Here is a 24,223-nt window from a genome sequence, read left to right as displayed (position 1 = left end):
CTGTTCTGCAGGCAAAGGGGGGTGCAACTCAATATTAGGTAGGTGTTCTTAATGTTTTGTACACTCAGTGTAAGTTAACACATGTATTGTACTATACCCTTTATACTGTTAAAATTTGAAAAATCTGACAAATATTGTTTCTAGTTTCTGACTGCACATTTTTGGCTATAATCCGACAATAGGATCCTCTTCAGTCTTATTCAAGCCTGCTGCTTCAGGAGAACCATGTCTAACAGACTAGAAAACCAACTACAATGACAGCATCTGTCAACCATTCGTTTGTACAACAAAACACATATTTGGTGGACTATACGAAAACCAGCATACACTTGCCTGGGAAAACGAGGCCAAATTAGCGAGAGCAACTTAACACCACTTGGCAAATTAGCCGACATCTGGAGTGAATGACAGGCACTCGAATCGTATTAATTGTGACCGTGAGGGCAGGCAGGGAAGGGAAGCAACGCTTTTTTTTCTTGCTTTTTTCCTGAAGCATGCCATCTAAAGCTAAACATTTCCTCTTGAATATTCAGGCCAAGTGAATACAATATTCATTTTGCTGCAGGAGAACAGTTGATGCATAACAATGAGAGCTGCTAATGAAATCAACCATCAAGCTGAAATACATACATATTAAACCGGGGTCTCAGTGTCACACGCTTTTTTTTTTTTTTGCATCGTTTGTTCTTTTTCCTCATTTCTCTCCATGACCTTTCAATGTTTTTCTCTTATCTTGAATTTGCTCACAGCCAAGAATGATGATTGCATTTCATGACGATTTTATTCTGGACATGTACAAATAATCTCTGATGGGGTCTCTGAAAGCTTGCATTTTCTGACCGTATTAAAAAGGTTGTTTTCGCAAACAATGCATTTTAAAATGTTATTTGAACAAGAAAACCCTGAGCCATTTCACGTGTTTAATTGCCATTCTGCTAAACCTCTGTTTGTGCCAAGAGTATAGGCTTACTTATGCAATTTACGTCATTTATAGCAGAGTGTTTAAATCATTAGAAGTAGGCTAATCCAATGCAAATCTTGTTTAAAGATCAGGTTCTCAAATCAATGATCAAACAAAACAAATGCAGGGAACCCATGTACAGTGTTTCTCCTATATTCAGCCAGAAAAAGATACCCGTGTTTACATTTGATGTCCGTATAAACACTTGCATTCACACGCACAGTGTATTTAATCAAGTACGGGACCAATGGGAGTGAGAGAACCAAAGCACTTAGGCTAAATCTCTGTGTAGCAGTTTGCTGTATCTAGCATTTGACTATCTACGTTGGTTGCGAATACCTGACGAAAATAGCCTACATTTGTAGACAAAACAGCAGTTAGCCTAGCAGTAATATTCATTAAATACAGGGTCCCTCTTAGGAATGATGAAAAAAGGCAGTTCTTTAAAAATAAAAATAATGTTTTTGCCTAAGCCCTACACAGCACAAGACAATGCTAGTTCCCTGACTCCGCATACAGATCTTTCCCTTAAATTGTCATTTGAATCATTTTTGCACATTCCTTGTAAACAAAGGGAGGGGGATAATTGATCAAAGTGAGAGAAAGAGATCCCGGTGAGTGGTGGAAGGTCAGCCCCCGCCAGCCAACCGAGAGAGCTGATAGGGGGGAAAAAGAGCCCCATTGCTCCCGAGCTGCCATTCCTCTTCCCTGACAAAGACTCCATCTGCCACCGAGCCATTCGCAGCCTCCGATTCAGAATACCAATGATTCCCAACCATTCTGCAAGTCTAGCATTCACCTTGGTATCACCTCTACGTGCGTCTGATGCGCTGACGGTACAGATCTCCTCCCTGCAGGCGGCAGGCAGTGCACTGCAGGCTGCCAGCCCAGCCCACCACAGAGCCCAGCACTCATACAGCTAAGTGGCATTTATGCAGTTCCTGGAAGGACAGCATTTTATTAGCATCAATATTATTTAAGTCTTTTCAGATCTGTGCGAGATTTCCAACCCATTATAATTCACACTCAAATGGTAATAAGCGGTGATTGGCAAAGTGGGAAGGATTTAAATCATGCCAAAGTAATGAGAGTGGGATGCTTTACCTGCAAATCACAGTGATTTCAGGTAACACGGTCTGAAAGGATTTTCATTTTGCCGTGCATAGTGTGTGGTGTGCATTTTGCCAGCCCTCAGAGGCGATGGGAGTCAGAGTGAGAGGGTAGAAAAAATCCCCTGGCCTCTGCCGAAGTCTCAATGCCAGCATTAAGGGAAAGACAGGCAGCTGGTCCTAACATCCCAATGATACTAAAGAGAATTCAATTTTCCCCTTCGCCATCTGTACACCAAACCACAGAGACACACTTATGGGACAGACTCCTCTCCTATTAGAAAAACTCCCTTGTGTCGACCATGCCAGTGCTGTCCCAAGACCCTGTCTTTCCTGACCTCTCGACCCTGAGGGGAAGCGCCGGGATTAGTTCAAGTTTATTGACAACAAATTAGCATCTGTGGTGGGCGCAGATGGCCGGAGCTCAACCCTCAGCTTCAAATACCAATTCTGTATTTACTTCCCTCACGTTCACAGTTATACCTTATTCCCACTGCCTTTAAAATAGAGGAACAACGCACAAATCCAATCACAGCCAGAATGAGATATGGAAATTCCCTGGTGTGATCGCTTCAAATGGGGCTGTTTCTCATGGTCTTGAGGCCTTGAGAGAAAGGTCACACTAGGCCTTGTACTAAGCACAACTGAAACTAAAACGCTTCAACTGGCTTTGTTTCAAGTCGGTGATACCTCCGCCAGGGGGGCTACTGAGGTTAGTATGTAACAGAGAGAAAAGGGGGGGAGGGGTCAGTGGGATCTATCCTATCAGTTTAGGAGACAGCACTTAAAGCAAGACCTGTGTGACCACCTCCCTCCAGCCAGATCCCCGGGGAGCACAGCCATCCTGACCCCAGCTGTCTCAGCCAGCAGAGACACACAAATCCCCTGCATCTCCACCCTTGCCCCCCTGCAGTCCTCAGCCTGCCTACTTTTAAAAACACACCCAACCACCTAGCCCCGACAATCTCTCCCCCCTCTCCATATGCAGATACACGGCTCACTGCGGATGACCTACAATCGCTCGGCAAATTGAAGCTCAACAATCATGGTAGTGCAACAGCGCAACTGAATCATGGCGCTTCATTAAGGTACATTATTTCCTGCTATATTTGCCTTTCCGAAGAGGCATAAATATTTGGCTCCGTTTGTGCACACATTAGCAGCAAGGCAGGCATGCATGCACCACACGGGAGACGGAATGAGTGGTTTACACCCTTCCAATGACAAGCGATATCTAACGTCTCCACCGAAGATCTGAGGATGAATTAATTCAGGGAATGTATTTAACAAAGACACAAGAATCCAGAGAGGTTAAGCAGATGAGAAGTGACAAAAGTCTGACTTCTCGGTCTCCACAGTACATCAGTAAAGCTGCTGACCACAGCATAGTTGTTGACAACTAGCACGTTAAAAAGTAGCATAAAAGAGACCGTCGGTGTCGGATGAGGTTACCAGTATGCTGCATAATTCACAAGTGTAAAGCCCCACTGATGTGTCTCCCAGATGGTCGCCTTTCAGAGAGAGCGGTGTGACGCTGAACAAGCTCAAGTGTAGCAAGATATCTCGCAGACTGTATTAGGGCTTAACTGAATGAATAGCCTACACTAAAATGTTAGCATAAAAATTGGTAGCGTACACAGATTTGCAGACATAGTCGCAGGTGCAGCATAATGATAGTGTTTTAGCTCCAACGGTGCAGTAATATCTAGCAATAAAAAATATTTAAACGAACACACTATCCAGAAAAAATATAAATTAACAAATATTTGAACGAGCAATGTAAGAGACCGAAATAAATAACAAATTAACAACAACAAATAAATAAACAACACACACAGTCTGGACACACCTACTCATTCAAGGATTTATCTTTATTTTGACTATTTTCTACATTGTAGAATAATAGTGAAGACAACAAAACTATAAAATAACACATATGGAATCATGTAGTAACCAAAACAAGTGTTAAAACAAATATATTGTGCTTGGAATTTTTCAAAGTAGCCACCCTTTGCCTTGATGACAGCTTCATGAGGTACAGTAGTCACCTCGAATGCATTTCAATTAACAGGTGTGCCTTGTTAAAATTACATTTGTGGAATTTCTTTCCTTCTTAATGCTTTTGAGCCAATCAGTGGTGTTGTGACAAGGTAGGGGTCGTATACAGACGATAGCCCTATTTGGTAAAAGATTAAGCCCATTATTACTTTAAGACATGAAGGTCAGTCAATACGGAACATTTCAACTGCAAGCACAAAAACCATCAAGCCCTATGATGAAACTGGCTCTCATGAGGACCGCCACAGGAAAGGAAGACCCAGAGTTACCTCTGCTGCAGAGGATAAGTTTGTTAGAGTTCCCAGCCACAGAAATTGCATATATTGCAAATAAATGCTTCAGAGTTCAAGTAACATACACATCAACATCAACTGTTCAGTGGAGACTGTGTGAACCAGGCCTTCATGGTCAAATTGCTGCAAAGAAACCACTACGAAGAAGAGACTTGGTTGGGCCAAGAAACACAAGCAATGGACATTAGACGACTGGAAATCTGGCCTTTGGTCTGATGAGTCCAAAATGGAGATTTAAGGTTCCATCCGCTGTGTTTTTGGAAGATGCAGAGTAGGTGAACGGATGATCTCCGCATGTGTGGTTCCCACCGTGAAGCACGGAGGTGGTGTGATGGTGCTTTGCTGGTAACACTGTCATTGATTCATTTAGAATTCAAGGCACAGTAAATCAGCATGGCTACCACAGCATTCTGCAGCGATACACCATCCCAACTGGTTTGCACTTAGTGAGACTATCACTTGTTTTTCCAACAGGACAATGACCCAAACACACATCCAGGCTGTGTAAGGGCTATTTGACCAAGTAGGAGAGTGATGGAGTGCTGCATCACATGACCTGGCCTCCACAATCAACCAACCTCAACCCAATTAAGATGGTTAAGGATGAGTTGGACTGCATAGTGAAGGAAAACCAGCCAACAACTGCTCAGCATATGCGGGAACTCCTTCAGGACTATTGAAAAAGCATTCCAGGTGAATTTGGTTCAGAAAATGCCAAGTGTGCAAAGCTGTGGGCGGCTGAGAAGAATCTATATTCCTATTTGTTTAACACTTTTTTGGTTACTAAATGATTCCATATGTGTTATTTCGTAGTTTTTATGTCTTCACTAGTATTCTACAATGTAGAAAATAGTTGTTTTTTTTTAAATAAGAAAAACGGTTGAATGAGTAATTATGTCCAAACGTTTGACTGGGCCATTCTTGATACACACGGAAAACTGTTGAGCATGAAAACCCCAGCAGCGTTGGAGTTCTTGACACACCCAAACCAGTTTGCCTGGCACCTACCCTGGCACCATAGCCCGCCCAGTCAATTAAAGTCAATTAAATATTTTGTCTTGCCCATTCACCTTCTGAATGGCACAAATACTCTAACCGTGTCAAGGCTTAAAAATCATTCTTTAACCGATCTCCTCTCCTACATCTACACTGATTGAAGTGGATTTCAAGTGACATCAATAAGGGATCATAGCTTTCACCTGGATTCACCTAGTATGTACAGTATGTAAGCATTAGGGATGCACTGATATTCCATTTTGTCGATACCCAATTAAAAAAAAATTGCAATAAAAATGACACCCGATATTAAAAATGTTGAGGCCTTTTAAGCATTCTAGTACAGTTAAATAGTTGAAACACACACCAAAAGGTTATTTTGTTGGCATTTGCGTTTCTCCCCATTACCAGTAAAACATAATCAAAATCAATTTCTTTCACTTACTTGCTGTGCTGTTTTGTTGTTCATTTGTTCAGTCTCAACCAGAATTTCATCATACATGTCAAGCAGTTTCAGCTCCATGGCCTCTCTTCCTCGGTGCACACTGTCACTGTGTCCGTTTACATCTTGTCCAGCTGTGTCTAACATTTCATGTAAACCCTGTTTCTTGTCTGCATTGAAGTAGCAGTCCTTTTACCTAGCATCGAGCATGGTGGCGACACAGTAAAGAGGCTCAGAAAGAATGCCACTGAATCGCTTGTTCACAGCTTCGCTTGTTCACAGCCTCAAGTACTTTCGCAAGTTAACCCCACGGTCTGTGTGGGCAGTTTTGTTGAGCAGGCGTTTCAATGCCATGACAGAGGGTATCATGTCTGCTGCAGACACAGTTGATTATCTAATTTCTCCAGTCATTTGGAGCTAGGAGTGTGTTCATGTTTCCAAGTTTCAAACATGTTCTCAAATGCCATTGAAATGGCAGCAGCGGTATGAGAACCAGCACATTCTTGAGCATGCAATATGGCTTTCCTCTGCACAAAATCCTCGTCGACCCACTGTGCTGTCAGACTCAGCATGCTCATGGGGCTGGCATCGCTGGTCCAAATGTCAGTCGTGAAGCTAATAGCAGTGATGCCCATAGCAAGTAGCTCATAGATGCACAGTATTGTTGAAATGCACAACTCCGGTAGGGCAACATCTGAAAAATAAAACCGACTTGGTAGTGTGTACCGGGGCTCGAGGTACTCTACCAGTCGGCGAAAGCCAACATCATCCACAACAGAATGGTTGACTGTCAAGGGCAATTAATTCCTTTATCTTGGCGTTAAGTTGTATATCTAAAATGTTCTTACTCTTTCAAATGACAGCACAACTTTAACTTATTTCATTATTGGAAGGGTGCGCATAGTATTTTTCTGCTTTTGTTCTGTGTAACGCTGTATTTTTCGTGGAGTCATTACATCATCTACCTACGATATACCTGGGCTCCAGAATGGCGCAGCAGTCTAAGGCACAGCATCTCAGTGCTAGAGGTGTCACTACAGACCCTGGTTTGAATCCAGGCTGTATCACTACTGGTTGAGAGTCCCATTAGGGCGGCGCACAATTGGCCCAGCGTCGTATGGGTTTGGCTGGTGTAGGCAGTCATTGTAAATAAGAATTTGTTCCAAGCTGACTTGCCTAGTTAAATAAAGGTTAAATACAAATATAGGTATGCACATCGGCGTTAAACTAGACAGACATCGGGCCGACACAGATGTTGGCATTTTTAACTAAAATCATCTGAGTCGGCTATATCGTACATCCTTAGGAAAACATTAGTGACCATTGTTCAATGACTATGTACATTGGGCAGCAGTCTCTAAGGTGCAGGGTAGAGTAACAGGTGGTAGCTGGCTAAAACAGTGACTAAGGCTAGTGGTGACTATTTAACATTCTGATGGCCTGGAGATGGAAGCCGTTTCTCAGGCTCTTGGTCCCAGCTTTGATTCACCTGTACTGTCTCCGGCTTCTAGGTGGTAGCGGGGTGAACAGGCCGAGGCTCGGGTGGCTGAGGTCCTTGATCTTACTAGCTTTCCTGTGAAAAGCCAAATTTCTTCAGCCTCCTGAGGCAACACAGTGCATAGCTTAGTGCTAGCCACAGTGCATAGCCCAACTGACATGTGAGCAACCAGCACTAAAACCAAACACAGGGGACAAAGCTTGGTTGGAGGAACCCAGCAATATAATAGAACAGTTTGTAGGAGAGGAGATTCAGCCAGGGCGACTGGCTGGGCTGATGCAATTCATTGTGAAGTCCTAGCATCTCGCGGCCCAGCCGCCCACTGCTTGTGACCTTTGGGGTTTGTTCTACTCTCCCTGGGCTCGCTGGGGATTGACTATCTGGCTGTGTCCCGAATGGCACCCTCTACCCATTGGAGTGCAGTACTTTTGAGAAGGGCCAATGGAGTTCTGGTCAAAAGTAGTGGACTATACAGGGGTGCCATTTGGGACACATCCCCAGTCATTAAAACACCTTGCAGTCCCAATCGAATGAGGTGGAGCGACTCTGCTTAAGCATTACTGACTCCTTGGAAAACAACCCACCTTGACTACCGTTCCTCACAACAGCTCTGGTCTGTTATTCACAGGAAGTCTTGCGATCTACGTAGGCTAATAATAACTGATGTTGTAGTTAGGGCTGGGAATGGCCAAGGACCTCAAGATATGATATTATCACGATACAGTGCCTTCAGAAAGTAGTCTGCTTCTAAATCTTCATTGCTTGCCGTTTGGGGTTTTAGGCTGGGTTTCTTTATAAGCACTTTGTGACATCTGCTGATGTAAAAAGGGCTTTATAAATACATGTGATTGACATTCATACCCTGAAACTTATTCCACATTTTGTTGTGTTACAGCCTGAATTCAATATTGATCAAAAGTTCTGTTGTCACCCATCTACACACACACACACAATACCCCATCATGACAAAGTGAAAACATGCTTTTAGAAATGTTTGCAAATGTATTGAAAATGAAATAAAGAAATCTAATTTACATACATATTCACACCCTTAAGTTAATAATTATCTTTGGCAGCGATTACAGCAGTGCGTCTTTCTGGGTAAGTCTCGAAGAGCTTTGCACAACTAGATTGTACAATATTTGACCACTTTTATACATTCTTCAAGCTTTGTTAAGTTGGTTGTTGATCATTGCTTGACAGCAATTTTCAAATCTTGCCTAGGATTTTCAAGATGATATAAGTCAAAACTCTAACTAGGCCATTCAGGAAACTTCAATGTCTGCTTTATAGGGTATTGTGTGTAGGCCAGTGACACAAAATCTCAATTAAATCCATTTTAAATTCAGGCTGGAAAAAGTTCAGGGGATGTGAATACTTTCTGAAAGCACTGCATGTATTGAGACTCTCACAATTCTGTATGCATTGTGATTAATATACTGTGATTTTACTACGATTTGATGTTCCAAACATATTGCTCACCATACACTGAGTGTACAAAACACTAAGAACATAGTCTTTCCATGACATAGACTGACCAGGTGCATCCAGGTGAAAGCTATGATCCCTTATTGATGTCACCTGTTAAATCCATCTCAATCAGTGTAGATGAACGGGAGGAGACAGGTTAAAGAAGGATTTTTAAGCCTCGAGACATGGATTGTGTATGTGTGCCATTCAGAGGGTGAATGGGCAAGACAAAAGATTTAAGTGCCTTTGAACAGGGTATGGTAGTAGGTGCCAGGCGTACCGGTTTGTGTCAAGAACTGCGACGCTGCTGGGGTTTTCCACGCTCAACAGTTTCTTGTGTGTATCAAGAATGATGCACCACCCAATGGACATCCAGCCAACTTGACAACTGCGAGAAGCATCGGCGTCAACATTGGCCAGCATCCCTGTGGGAACGCCTCCGACACCTTGTAGAGTCCATGCCCCAATGAATTGAGGCTGTTCTGAGGGCAAAAGGGCAGGGTGCAACTCATTATTAGGAGGGTGTTCCTACTGTTTAGTATACTCAGTGTATGTCTGCTGGAGAGGGACAAGAGGGCCATGAGAAAATGAGTTTTGATCAGTCATGGAAATAAATGTGCTCCCTATTTAAAAAGAAGATGGAGAACAAGCTATGAGGGACAAATACTGGAGTTTTGGTGCCGGTACAGACAACTAATTCAAAAATAATATTGCGATATTGTCAAAATGGTAAAATTCCAAATATTGTTTACGATATATCCTAACTGTATCGATCTCCCCCATCACTAGTTGTAGTACACTGATACACGTATCCTGTGTAGATTTAGGAATCAACTTTGAAAAGAGTTCTTTCATCACCAGTTCTCTCTCCTCGTCCTTCCCTCCCCACCCCTGGCCAAGAGCAGGGAGGAGGAAGAGCAGATGCTGAGGCTCGAGTATTTACTACCCCATATATAAACACAGACACAGCAACCTGTTAGCCATTCAGGCTCGTCGCAAAATACACTCTTTGAAGCCACACCGTTAACTGTAGGGAGGACATTAATAAAAACATTTAAAAGGAGAAATGGAAAAATATCACTGGTGTTTCAGCACACTCAAACCCCCCGCCCACCGGGGGCCGGGCATCTCAGTAAAACACACCAGTCAATAGGGCTCTCCGAACACCTTCCCTCCCATCCTGTCTCCTCAGCCTTTTCAGCAATAAGAGCAGGAGGAGAGTCAGGCAGGCTTCTAGGTAAACTCAAGGTTACTGATGGCTATCATAGGACATTCTGGAAGGTTCCCATAACACACAACCTGGGCAGGATCTGGGATGATGGGATTCCTCTCCTCAATCCCCATTCCAACTCTTTCTGGAACGCTGTGGATGACCCATCTCCTGGCAGGGTCACACAAAAATTCTATTAGGGTTTTCCTCAGGATCACAAAGTTAGCTGAAGAACGTCCCTGCCCTCGGGCTCCTCACACCGTGTGGTAGTGATTGTTTCAGTAAGTCAGACTGTCTGATAGGAGTGGAGCTGAAGCTTTGAGAGCCCTCCTGACATTGTCTGGGGTGCAACACTACACTACCATTTACAGAGGCAGCCATGCAGCCACTATTTCAAAGCTTCTTTATGTAAAGTGGCTCACTTTCAAATTCAAAACAAAGGCAAAGGACAGCTCAAACTCCACCAATTACCCCACTTTGGTTGACAGTCATTTATTTGGAAATAGCCAAAAGTAATAGAATGCTTCTTTTCATACAGATTAGTATGTTTTGAAACTCTGACATGCTAATTCCATGCAAGACGGGCAAACTAATTAGAAATTCCCAAACAGAGCAAAGTGTACTGTAGCACAAACTAATTCCATTAAAGAGGGCCTTGTTAAATCTAGGCCTAATTGGAAAATGCTCTAATCCTATACCTAAATAATGCTTTGAACTGAAGAGTTGTGCTTAGTCCAGTAGCCTATCCCTTCGTGACTTTCAAAGTCCAATTTGGCAAAATAAACAGATTTTCGGACACAAAAATAAAACAAAAAAACAAACAGGGACTTCAAACACAAACAGTGGGGACAAAATTGTTTACAGCTGCGATGGGCGATTAGAATGCAGTCAGTGTGACCAAACACTTACTGCTGAAGGATCCTCAATTCTGTGACATCACGGCTCTGCAAGCTGAAACAGAAGAAGACAACAGTCGGCCTAATTGCTTTATTTTATTGATTTATTCATTCTCCATAATTCCTGCCTGAAAGCAATATGAAAATAAAATAAAAATGCTAATTCGAATGGGTTTAGGCCTTGAGGGGGGATACCTTATCCATTCTAACATCGACAGGGAATCAAAGCCCTGCTGCAGCAGCTTTGCATTATGGACCGATCAAACAAAACAAAAGGCTGGTGTATTTCAAATATGACAACAAAAATCAGCTACAATTGGAATGTAGCCATATCTAACCCAAAACTGCTAGTCTAACTAGTTTGAGTCAAATCGATGACTAAGTAGTCTACAATATTTCACATCTAGACAGATCCTCCTATTTGTACTCAAATGAGTGTCTGTCTCAAGTCCAGCAGCTGTTTGTCAGCCAGTGCAGTGGATTGAGAGAAAGCGTGCGACATGCTGGTGGTGTCTCTCACGTTGTTGGAGGAGTCGTGTCACACTGGTGTGGAGCTTGACACCGTAAGGCAGATCTCAGCTCATCCACAAATCGCGCACCCCTTCTCTCCCCTCCCCCAACACGCATATCATCCTGGGAGATTTGGATCACCAGAAACAACAGCAACTTGCAGAAGCACTCCCAAACATTTTTGGCAAGACAGCAAATTTCTTGTATTTCATTACACATTTCCATCTGGGTTTGTTTCAATTGGAATGTGAAGGAAACGAGGGCTGCGGCAGTTTAACACCCGGTGTCAGCAGCAGACTTAAGCACACATGATTTACAGCCTCGACGCATCACTCAAATTCCCCTAGTCCACCACGCAATCTGTCTACAAGACGACTACGGCTTCACAACGGAGCCAAGGGAAACAGACATGACTAGTGTTCATACAACAGACTATTATAGCAGCACAAACAATTGACTGTCAGCAATAGATCCAACGTCAATGTAAGCGATCACGTCAACGTTATGACAACGATCATCATTAAAAAAGACTATAGTCTATAAAATGAACAATGTACTGAATGAGGTCTTTATAAATCAGACTACTAATTTTGTTTTTGTCATAGAGGAGATGAACATGAAGGGTTTCTATTCTATTTGTTCAGCGCTCCAGGAGTGGAGTCTAAAACTCAAGACAGGCTACAGATGAAGTAAGCAAGTATGGGCACAGATTCCTAGGCCTGGCCTACCTATGATTTATCTGAACACCAGCCTGTAACATATAAACTCAAACAAGCCATTCTCCTGCTGCACTTGATTAGGCCTAACTTGCTTTTTGGACAATCCTCTCTAGGAACTGTTCTCAGTGAACACTGTTTACTGAGCGAGACAAACAGGATGCTGTTAAAAACTACACTTGTGCCATTTCAGCTCAGAGGCCTTTTGCTCTCAGTCACCGTAATCTTGCTACGACTGCTGCTGTGGGCCATGCCATTTCCCTATCCTAGAAAATGCTTTGCTCAAAATGGCTTCAAGCCAATTACTGGTATCTAAGGAGTGTCTCCATCTTTATTCACTCAAAGGATGGGTATCAATTACACACTAATTAGAAAAACACGCCTCCTCCTGCTACAGCTTAGTAACAAATCCATCCTGATTCACCCGGTGTTGATAGAAGACAGAGTATGTTCTCCTCCTGTTTAGCATAACCTAAAACTACCAGTACTTTAACAGGATCTTGGGTTACTCACCATATAGCCTAACCTGGTAATAAAGTTTTGACTAGCTGTAAACTCAGTGAAGATGATAGTTGATAACCCGTATGTTGTCCCTCTACGGTGAGGTTTATGGAGATTAAAAGCAGATGAAGAAAACGTTGGCGAAAGCACATGTTAAACTCATGTTGTCCTATAGTCTACGGAGGAAGAAAATGTAGGCTAACGAATTGGATCAAGGCCTGGGTCTAAGCTGTCCAAGATCCCCCATACATGGCATTGAATTGTTGGTTAAGGGCTTGTAATTAAGTATTTCACGGTAAGGTCTACACCTGTTGTATTTGGCGCAGGTGACAAATACAATTTGATCGGTTTCAATGTTGGTTAAGAAAATCAATATAAATAGCCTACAGGCCTACACTGAGGCACATTGGAAAAGGTTTAGCCTACATACAACAGCATGGGCTGACTAAAGAACGCCTCATCACAGAGTAACAAGTGAACACAGATTCTACGGCCCAGCCAGCAACAGATCTAAACCACTCATTACACTGTGTAGCATGATCAAACCAGCAGGGCTGTACAGCTGTAATGGTTTCCAAATGCTGCAACAACAAACAAAATAATTTCTCAGAGTCACCTGGACAAACCCTTCCCTGCCATGCTGGCTCTGGTCTAAAACATGACAGGAGAGAGAACATGAGATCTTATTATCTTTTGAGACAGAATCAGAGGAAATGGAGCCAAATGATAACCGTTTTGGGTTCTTGGTTGTGTGGCGTTCCCAGGACAGCAACAGGATTCAAATCCACTTGAGGAACGCTGAGATGTTCTGACAAGAGGGAGTGCCGTTGCATCCCCCGAGCGTCGAAAATGGTAGGGCAGAGAGAAATGAGTTGCTTCCTAAAAAATGCCGGTGCGCCTGCCTGTATGTTTAAATTAGCTCTAAATATTTGGATTACACCGGGGAGCTCTCCCAGAGGATTTGCCATAGCCTGGAGGAGCCGTTTCTATCTCCACACAACTCACACATCAATAACAACCTCTGCAAAGTGCAATTAATACACTATTTAGCCCTCCCCACAACAGACAGGCTCTTCCTGCAACTCCATCTGTGCCATTTTGTGGTTTGAACAACAGCAGAGGGCGAGCAGGAGATGGATATTATCTCTTTTCTCTGATGTTTCATCCAGCGCTGGGAGCGTAAAAGGTCACTCCCCGGCCTCAAATAAAAGGTATTTCCCCAGTAGTTCCTTTTGAACTGCTTGGGCTGAACCTTCTCATGTTACGGCTAGCCGTCTTTCCGTGGCATCACTTAAAGAAGAGGGACAATAGCATGAAACTTACCTTGAGAGAAAGCTCAACAACAGTAATGAGTAATAAAAAAAACAGCTATGTTCCAGGTTTCCTTTTCCCATCCTCTCCACACAGCTGTGATGGATTACAGATTTTCAGCGTTTATTAGGGAGTTCAGCGGAAAACCGTTTTGTCTGTCAAACTAACAGTGTCTTAATATGTTCAGGTCATTTACCAACCGCAAACATGTAGGTCTATCGCAATACCTGGTCACAACTTGTAACACTTTCCTTTCCTGGCAACTTAATCTTGTGTCTTCACCTGATGATGATGCACTAGCAGAAATTAGGAATAGCCTAATAATCCCACCTACTGTAGTGTAGTAGGCCCACATGTCGTGAGACATCTCCATGCTCATACAAATCATTCCTGATAATCCACTCCTTCCACACACTGGGGATAATTTTAAACCATTCAGCTAAAACAGGTTGGTGCCATGATCCAATAAAGCCGTTTAGGCTACTAACTAAATAAACCGAACAAGGATTGTTAACATGGAAAAGTGTCCGGAAGAGTTGTAATGGAGGCTAAAGGGGAATGGAGCAGCATCGTTCTAAACGCACAAATGTCATTAGTCTTTCCTACAATCATGTGGAGTGGCAGGGTCCTTTTCCCTCCTTCCCCCTCCTGCATCTTGGGAGACATTAAGCAGAGCTTGAATCAACAAAGAAGAATGTATCCAATGTTAGTTTCTACTGACCCATATTCACAACTGTTTTCCCCTTTTCCTTGTAATTTCATGCAGTGTTCGATAAATGTAATATTTAAAGCTGCAATATGTAACTTCTTGGGAGACCTGACTAAATACACATAGAAATGTGAGTTATAGATCTGTCACTCATTGAAAGTAAGTCTAAGAAGCAGTAGATCTGTTCTATGTACGCTATTTCTATGCTTCCCGTTCTTAAGTTTCATTTTTGAGTCTTTTAATTTCAGTTTTGCACACCAGCTTCAAACAGATGAAAACACAACATTTTGGGGTATAGAAAATATATTTCACAGCAGTTTAGATGGTACAATGATTCTCTAGACTATACATGCTTGTTTTGTCACAAACTGAAATTCGCCATTTTAGAAACCAGGAAATGGCGAAGTGATTTCCGCACAGTTTATCTTTAAAACCGTGGCTGCAGCAGACCTACTAGCACAGCTATAATGGCAAGCCTTTGTGGCAGTAGTGACCGATTTTAAATGCATGAAGATCAATAAATAAAACGGGGCACTGCTGAAACACAATCTTGGTGTGTGAGTGGAATGGGTTATAACAGCCAGTGAACGTCTTCACTCATACTGCAACCAGCTGTCCTGAATTATGAATACATACGTAGCATTGAGAGGCTAGATAAGGATCATATCACCTCCACCTTACCCGACACCCTAGAACCACTGCAGTTTGCATACAGCCCCAATAGATCCATGGATGATGCCATCGCACTGCCCTATCCCATCTGGACAAGAGGAATAACTATCTAAGAATGCTGTTCATTGACTACAGCTCAGCCTTCAACACCATAGTACCCTCCAAGCTCATCATTAAGCTTGGGGCCCTGGGTCTGAAACCCACCCGGTTGCAACTGGGTCCTGGACTTCCTGACGTGCTGCCCCCAGGTGGTGAAGGTAGGAAACAACACCTCCACTACGCTAATCCTCAACACAGGGGCCCCACAAGGGTGCATGCTCAGACCCCTCCTGTACTCCTTGTTCACCCATGAACGCCTCCAACTCAATCATTGAGTTTGCAGATGACACAACAGCGGTAGGGCTGAATACCAACAACGAGACAGCCAACAGGGAGGAGGTGAGAGCCCTGGCGGAATGGTGCCGGAAAAATAACCTCTCCCTCAACAAAATGAAGGAGCTGATTGTGGACTTCAGGAGACAGAGGGAGCAAGCCCCCACCCACAAGGCCGCAGCGGAGAAGGTGAAAAGCTTCAAGTTCATCGGCGTACACATTACTGACAATCTGAAATGGTTCACCCAAACAGACAGTGTGGTGAAGGCGGCGCAACAGCGCCTCTTCAACCTCAGGAGGCTGAAGAAATTCTGCTTGGCCCCTAAAACCCTCACAAACTTTTACAAATGCACCATTGAGAGCATCCTGTCGAGCTGTATCACTGCCTGGTATGACAACTGCACCGTCCGCAACCGCAGGGCTCTCCAAAGGGTGGTGCGGTCTGCCCATGTATCACCGGGGGCACACTGCCTGCCCTCCAGGACATCTACAGCACCCAATGTCACAGGGAGGCCAAAAAGCTCATCAAGGACCTCAGCCATCCGAGCCACGACCTGTTCACCCCACTATCTTCCAGAAGGCGAGGTCAGTACAGGTGCATCAAAGCTGGGACCGAGACTGAAAAACAGTTTCCACCTCAAAGCCATCAGACTGTTAAATAGCCATCACTAGCCTGCCTCCACTCAGTACCCTGCTTTGAACATAGTCACTGTCACTAGTTGGCTACCACCCGATTCCTCAACCCTGTGCCTTAGAGGCTGCTGCCCTATGTACATAGACATGGAACACTGGCCACTTTAATAATACATACCGTTTTACTAATTTCATATGTATTCTAATCCAGGCCATCCTATTCAACTATTGCTGTACATATACTTTTCTATCCTACGTACTCTACATTCTATTCACCAAATCCCAGAGCCCTCTCTGGCCTCCAAGATACCAGCAGTTTAAATGTGTACTACAGTAAATGCAATTTCGGCTAAGGATGCAAATAGCAGTAAGCAGCCAAACAAAACGGGCCTAACTATTGGCATTACAAACATGGAGCTCATTATCACAGCAGGGAACTTCAATCATTGGAGCATCCCTGCTTCAGCTAAGACATGACAACCATCTCCAGGAGTGGAAAAATAAACCAGAAGGGAAAATGTGTAATCTCCCAGTCCCTGACATATTCCTAATAAACGACCCTGCCTAATGTTTCTCCGGATCAGCCAATCAGAATGTGTCAACCCTGACCTACAAAAGGACTCACGTCAAGCCTTATTTTATTTTATTATGAAAACAAAAAGAGAGGACATTGAATTATACAGTATTAACCTCCATGGTTTGCATACAAAGACAACCTTAGATTTATTTATGCCTGTGTTAACAGCCTCGCCATGCTGTTCTTTACAGTGAACCGGCTGCCAATTTGATGAACCTCTCAGCCCTCAGCAGGAGTTCAGCGTCTTTGATTAATGAGTGCAAGCTTGTGAAAAAGGGTACGAACAGGAGGGACAGGGGAAAGAAAATGGTGTGAAAACGCACAATTGCCAGTCCTCCATCAGGACGGCTGCCATAATTACTGATGGGTTTAGTTCATCCTTTGAGGAGAGCCAAAACACACTTAGGCCCCTTTCACATCCCACCAAAAGATAGAAAAGAGGCTGCCCCCCCCAGCCTTGTTAATAGCCTTACACTCAAGATGGCAATGGTGACTATTCACAGAGAGAAGCTACTAAATCACAACAACCTCATTTAGCCTAATACGGCTAGAGATTGCTATATTAACCCCAGTAAGAAAAAGAAAACATTTACCAACGTTTGTGACAAACTCTTTAATCTTGACCATTCGGAAGACCAAGTTGGAAAAAATGTAAACCTTAGATGTGTTCGAGTACTCATACTAACCGTGACGTGAATGGAGTATATAGTATGCTTATTGGTCATAGTTAGTATGCCAAAATGTTCCCGGATGTCGTACTAAATTCAACAAAATAGGAAGTACTATTTCCATACTCTTTGGGCCCCTAATGCAATTCTTCAGAAAATGGGCATGGCTTCACAACATTTTCAGATTTGAAGAAAATGGCGGAAAATATGCAGCCGAAGTCCGATGAGACCGGATACAAATTAATTGACAAGCTAATGACAAATGTTAAGAAAATGTTGAGCAATTTAATAAAGTATCTACTTTTCAAATAAGTTACACGTTATGTTAGCTGACAATTTGTTAGCTACGCTATCTTTACGAACCACGTAGCATTACAGCAGTATGTACCGGTATGTTAGCTAGTTACCTAAACGTAAGTTGGATACTAATACATAAAACGTGCCAGGCAGTATATTAACTATCTGCTATCTAACCAACGTTTATTGACTACAGTAACTGAAAAGGTTGCTAGATCGAACCCTTGAGCTGCCAAGGTAAAACTCTGCCGTTCTGCCCCAGAACAACCCACTGTTCCTAGGCCGTCATTGTAAATATGAATGTTCTTAACCGACTTGCCTAGTTAAATAAAAGGTAAAAATAAATATTTAAATTCTTAGCTAAGTGGTATAGTTATTGTGCGTTTCAATGGACATTGTTAATTCTGGCTATCTACTCCGATTTCAGAGCACTCTCACGCACCGTTGAATATGGCCGGTGTGAGTAAACGTCAGTAAAAGAAAGAATCTAAAATTGTTGCCAGCAGCACAGTTAGTCACCCAGACTCACCCAGATTTAGTCACCCAAATCAGCCTAACCAGCTCTGCTAAGGCAAGTAAAATGGTCAGAGTGGAGGTGTTCACTCATTTGTGTCTGGAAGTAGCTAGCCAACGTTAGCCAGTTAGCTTGGGGACTTGACTGCCGTTGAACGCTTGGATCAACCATGGTGTGCTCCTCGGCCAGAGAGTCTAGTGTGCGCTCTAAACGCTCCAAGAGCGAAACTCTGAATTTACAAATGCCCAGAGCGCACTCTGGCACTGCAGATTGAATTTACAAACACACCTGAAATCGTAAAATGTTTAGCTAGTCATTTGTTTTGCTAACAAGCTAGCATAGCAACAGCATCAACTTCCAGTAGACAGGCGAAGCTCTAGTACGCTCAACTGAAATGATATCGTTCGTTTACAGTATACTAAAATGAACTGATATTATGTACTCATTAAGTATGAAGTATGTTTGTATGAGTATTTGAAGCCAGATCTTCAGTTTTATCTTGGAAATTCAGATTGCATCTTATTTTTTGGGTAGATTAGGCTGACTTAATGTTGTCATCAGTATTAGGACATCTACCCTAAACAAATTCTGAATGTTTTACATTCTGGTACAGGCTATATTGTGCTGTTTAGTCTGCTTGAGCCTAGCCTAAGTTAAAAACAAACCTCATATATGCAAATTAGTCTACCAGTTACACTAACTAACCTTTTGAAGCTAAATCATGAATGTACTTGTGTTGTGCATAATAGTATACTTTTACAATAAGCTACATATTACACTCCATGCAAGGAATAGGCTAGACTGTACCCAAGTGGATGAATAGCTGGAAATAATGATTGAGCTGAAAATAAACTGTATTAATCACACCATTGGGCACTTAGCATTTAAAAGTGCTGTTTCAAGCAATTTAGCAACCGTGAGCTACTGATGAGATTTTCCATCCTTGAAGGACCCTACGATATTCCAAACATTCAAATGCTCCACTGCTGTTTTTCTTAATGCATCCGGAGCCGGTGATTTGTTGCGATGCATTACTGTTCCCTCGTTCTGAGACTGTTTTCGAGAACATGAGCTCGGAATAAATATGAGGCAAATTCAGTGACCTTCCAGCGTTGTATCTGGTTATTGGTTGATTCATTGGCAGTTACTGGAGGCATGAATAACACATCAAGGCTGTAATCTGATTTATTTTGCTTCCTTGGCTGGAATGGCTGCTTGAGCCATTTAAATGATGGACCTTAAGGGGAATAATGTTTGCCGTTTCACTTAGACTGTGAGAAATAGTTAATTGACTATCAATTAACTATTTACAAAGGCCAATCAATTCCGCTGTAGAACCAGTGGAAAAAGCAGAGCAGTGTCAAAGGAAAAACCGATGTAACATGTGGAATCAATAGTCCTAACAAACAATCATGTTCTGAATGCAGTCTAGTTGAAGTGATACTAAAACATTCAAAAACGCATGACAAGGACTGTGGCTTGTTGTATTTAACACTTGTTTTCTCAGGTTATACATCACCTATGCCTATTCTTCATTTTCTTAGGGAACGAGCAGAATATTTTGTTTTCCTCACAGAGCATGCGGTAAAGCTTCCTAGGACATCAATGTTCGCTTTGTAGCATCTACAGTTGGAAACATTCTGGAGTGTTAAAGGAGACCTAGGTAAGGCCAAAATGTCAACTTTAATTATTGCTCACTTATGCTTTTAGATACAAATGTCAAATATATGTCAACAATCCTTTCTCCAAAGGACTATTCTATAGATTACATTTAGTTGAAATCCCCCAAATAATAGTGTTTTGTGTATCTTACTTCCGTGAAGAATCCCTCAATAGGCATTTGTAACCAGTGTTGAAACTGAGTGTCTGCACGTCTCTGCACGTGTGTGTGTGTGTGTGTGTGTGTGGTGGGGGTTCAATTAATAACCACCAATGAATGATATGTATTAACCCATCATTGATTTCCACCGTTGATTACCTACTAGCATCTCAACAAAATTATGCAGATGTCAAGTCGATGCATCATAGGGAAGTGGAAGGCATTCCCATAAGAGAAAAACCACACATCAGGATATTTGGCTAAACATTTGCACCTTTACATGTAAGCTATGCAGTGAATATCCAAACAAAGAAATGGGCTAGCACTTAGAGCAGAGGCATTCTGCTCTCAGAAGAACACAATTTTGGGGGTAGGCAGCATTCAAAGAATTCCCTGAATGAACCACAGATTGGCAGAGCCAAAGACCAGTATAGCTTAGTGCTGGTACAATATCAGGTTCATTTTCGGACAGTGGAGTGAATAAGACAAAACGTTAGGAGTGACATACACAACAATATGCTGTATATGTCTGGACTGCTCATACATTTGTAGAGCATTAGCCTGCCTAGGAAATCTATTCAATCAAATTGCATAAGCATAAGTTCTGAAGGTAACAACCCTTTACACACACATCACATTAAAGATTCCTTCCCTTAATATTGAAAATTAAGATCAGTCCAGTAAGTCAAACATTGAGAACACTCAACCCCACCACCTGTCACCCTTTAAAATGACAAGCCATTTTAGGCCAGTGTGCCTTTGCATTGTTTAAACCTTCTCGTCATGGGAAAAAAATACTTAAGACACGTGAAACCAATAGCCTCAGTCATTTAGAAAGTTAGACAGAATAAAATGTTATCACAACTTCAGTTGACGTCATGTATCGTCCTCGTGAAACATTTGATCACTTTTGGTGTCTAATTAAATAAGCATTCTGGATCTTTGAAATGAAAAGAGTGGGTGAATTCAAATTGCCCAAGATGGCGAGTGGCTTGTTGTTTAGAGGGCAGACAAATGGTGCACATTGTAATAAACAAAGGGATACATTTAATAAACTCTGCTGGGCTGCAGTTGCTTTTCTTTATACGAAGCCATACAAAAAGATAAGAGGAAAGGAGCTTCGGACCCAAGCAGTGGACTGGCTGACACGGATGGGATTTCCACGAACACCTTCAAACATATTGTCCCGAACATTAGCTACAACACAAATAAGCAACAGCGAAATAATGTAATATGTGACTTAAATTAGGTTTAGTCAATGAAGAGCAGACTTTGGCATCTTCAGCTCAATACACACTGAACAGACCTTTTCTCAGCATTCGCACTCTTTCCACATAACTTGCCTGCAACATCGTTTAAAACATTTCAAATGAACACTTCCTAGTGATTATAAAATCTAGCCGACACCAAATGCATTTATATGTGACAGACATTCAATGATATCTTCTTTTACTCCGCGTTCTTTTTAAATAAAAAGGTCAGTCAAGCCGCACCAGCTACGGACACAAAGACGAGATTCGCTAGCTAACCAGCAAGCTGACACTGACAGTCACTGACTCAGTCTACCCCGTAAATAAGTGATAGAAATATACGTGAATCTCGCCATTAAGTTAGCAACTAGTTAAAGTAACAAAACCCCGAGTGCTGGTATTGTCGATACATTTACAAGTGATCATTATTGACAAGTTTGTAGCAACCTGCTCCACTCAGGATAGGTTACATGATAAAGGGCAAGCTGCTGGACAGCGTCGATAGAACTAGGTGCTAGCTAGCTAGCCAGAAATCGAGCTAACAAGCGTCGAAATCTCTAGCGAAATTGCAAACTGGACGTCGTTATGAACGATAACGTAAGCTAACTTCCCACTCCAAAACATAAGAAAACTCACCTAATTTCCGTCACTTTATGTATCCTCCTTCGCGTTAGTTACTATGTAAGAATAGCGTTATGTTCCCCCAGATTTGCGTTGTTTGCGGACAGTGCCAGGAGATTATAAAGAACGAAATTGGGCTGTAATTGAGTGTGTGTGTTAGTTAGGCTACTACTATACGGCAGATTGAAGGAGACTCTTCTCAAGGTTTGTTCAGCTTCACTTCAAGGCACAAAAGTGACGTCAGCTAAAAGCTCCAACAATGCAAACTTTTGTCTGATTATGAACTTAATTCATTGCTATAAATGACTGTAAACAGATACCAGACTATGCATTTGGTAGGTATTGTTTTATTCAACCTAGAAGCAATCTATGATTGATATTGCATTTCAACAAAATGCTGGATTCAGGAGTCTGGGGGGGGAGCAAATAAATCAAGTGAGCAACACATATGTAGGCTAAATAAACTGGTTTCGGGGTAATTGTGGTAAACTAATAAAGGTATATGCTGAGGATGAATGTGGAATGCAGTGGTGGAAAACTGGGAAAAGATATGGATGAAAGTGTATATACACTGATTATGTATTTGTACATTAGGTCATTACAATTATGTAACAAAATGCATAATTAATCAAACAATAGGTGAAAAGATTACACAAACACTTTTTTTTTAATCTGTGGGTGAACACTGTTTTTGTCTTGGGATCATACAATATGTGATCAATTAAAAAGGTACACCTTGAAAGACTACATAATCACAGAACCATTTGAATATGTGAACCATTGGTCTTTTGATTAAGTGTCTTAGGATAATTTGCAGTTAATACAGAAACTCAGTCTTATCTGTTAGCACATCTACTAGAGTTGGGCAAAGACTGCCATCTGTGCCTAATTGTGTTTTTTCTTTCTTTGATCAGACATCTGCAACAGGCTGAGCGGAGACCTTGTGACCTAGTCGGGGGATGCACAATATTACATTCAACAAACACTGTGAAAATGGAGATAGTTTATGTAGGTACTGTTCATTGAATCATCAAATTGACAGGGGGAGGTGGAGGTAAAACAAATATGTTTGTGGTTCAATTTAACTAGAGTGCATATAAGAAGACATTTTAGGTTTGGAAAACATGTTTTAATGCTTTTATGAGACATATAGGCTACATTTAATCACCAAATCCTTCCATTTAATTGTTGATATGTTGCTTTTAGACAGATAGCAAAATATTCAGAGCGTGCCGAAATTAGCAGCGAAAGCTTTTGTGACTGTTCAAGGGAGCAAAATGCTTTTGAATTAAGTTGTTTTTTTGTACATGCACTAGAAGTAATTGTATACACTAATTAAGAAACAAAGTCACTCTTGTATTATGTGGGGGGAGAAAGCGTATTCAGCATTGTGAATTTTAAACAGGTTTATTTGCTTGTTCACCATCCTTGGCCTCATTGATTTCCCCCCTTCCTCTGGGTCAGTGAAGACACTACATTCAGACGTCCTTAACTGGATAAAACAAGCTTGCCTGGATCGACAGAGATGGTGGGAGAAGAAAAATGATTTGATGATTTTGTCATTTTAATTGTATTGGATAATCTTCATTAGGGACAGCGAGTGATGAAAGAGCTCAAAGCTGCATCAAGAGGCTTCACTGGCCAGGCGTGTTCACATGCAATGAGAATGTCAGCCTTTACTCGGTCATTTGTAACACAATAAGTGCAAGTCCAATGAGTGCAATGCAAGCACACGGGGGGGATGGGCAAACAGTCTGTGTCGATAAAATATATTTTTAAAGAGTGTTGATTAGAAAGTAGAATGAGATATCAAAAGACATAGTAAAGCTGATCTCTTCGGAGACTTATGGAAAACAAATAAATGTGCTGATTTGGTTTGAATTATTATTTTTCTGTCAGTCCATGGCAAGCCCAGGATACCCATCAGCCGCTGGGGCTGTGCTTGCCATTATCGATTTTCACCTGACACATTCAGATAATACAGATTATTACAATCTCAGTACACAACTCCCTATAATTCCATTAAAAAACAGTCTCCCAGCACCAAACATACATTTAATTTACATAATGCAAATTCCCCTTTCAGCTAAAAACAGGGTAAATGCAGTCCAAGGTTTCTG

The 24,223-nt window shown here is 42.1% G+C and overlaps 1 protein-coding gene across 12 annotated transcripts in view; it reads right to left on the bottom strand.

Annotated features, from left to right (window-relative positions):
* Positions 1-22,323, bottom strand: part of LOC118367118 (bromodomain adjacent to zinc finger domain protein 2B-like) — a 96,643-nt gene extending 74,320 nt beyond the window's left edge. For 6 of the 12 annotated variants that reach the window (XM_052493846.1, XM_052493849.1, XM_052493850.1 and 3 more), the window contains exons 1-2: positions 22,119-22,322; positions 10,947-10,988 (exon numbers count right to left, since the gene is read on the bottom strand). The gene's annotated coding sequence lies outside the window, so the exon portion shown is untranslated. Of the gene's footprint in view, positions 1-5,862; positions 6,128-9,107; positions 9,310-10,126; positions 10,209-10,946; positions 10,989-22,118 lie in introns of those variants that run through there. The other 6 variants (XM_052493840.1, XM_052493847.1, XM_052493842.1 and 3 more) reach the window with 5 other exon arrangements.
* Positions 22,324-24,223: the final 1,900 nt, after the last annotated feature.

Source organism: Oncorhynchus keta, chromosome 34, assembly GCF_023373465.1.
Source record: "Oncorhynchus keta strain PuntledgeMale-10-30-2019 chromosome 34, Oket_V2, whole genome shotgun sequence".
Classification (NCBI taxonomy): Eukaryota; Metazoa; Chordata; class Actinopteri; order Salmoniformes; family Salmonidae; genus Oncorhynchus; species Oncorhynchus keta.
Note: the sequence above shows the minus strand (reverse complement) of the source record. Positions and strands in the feature narration are given on the sequence as shown.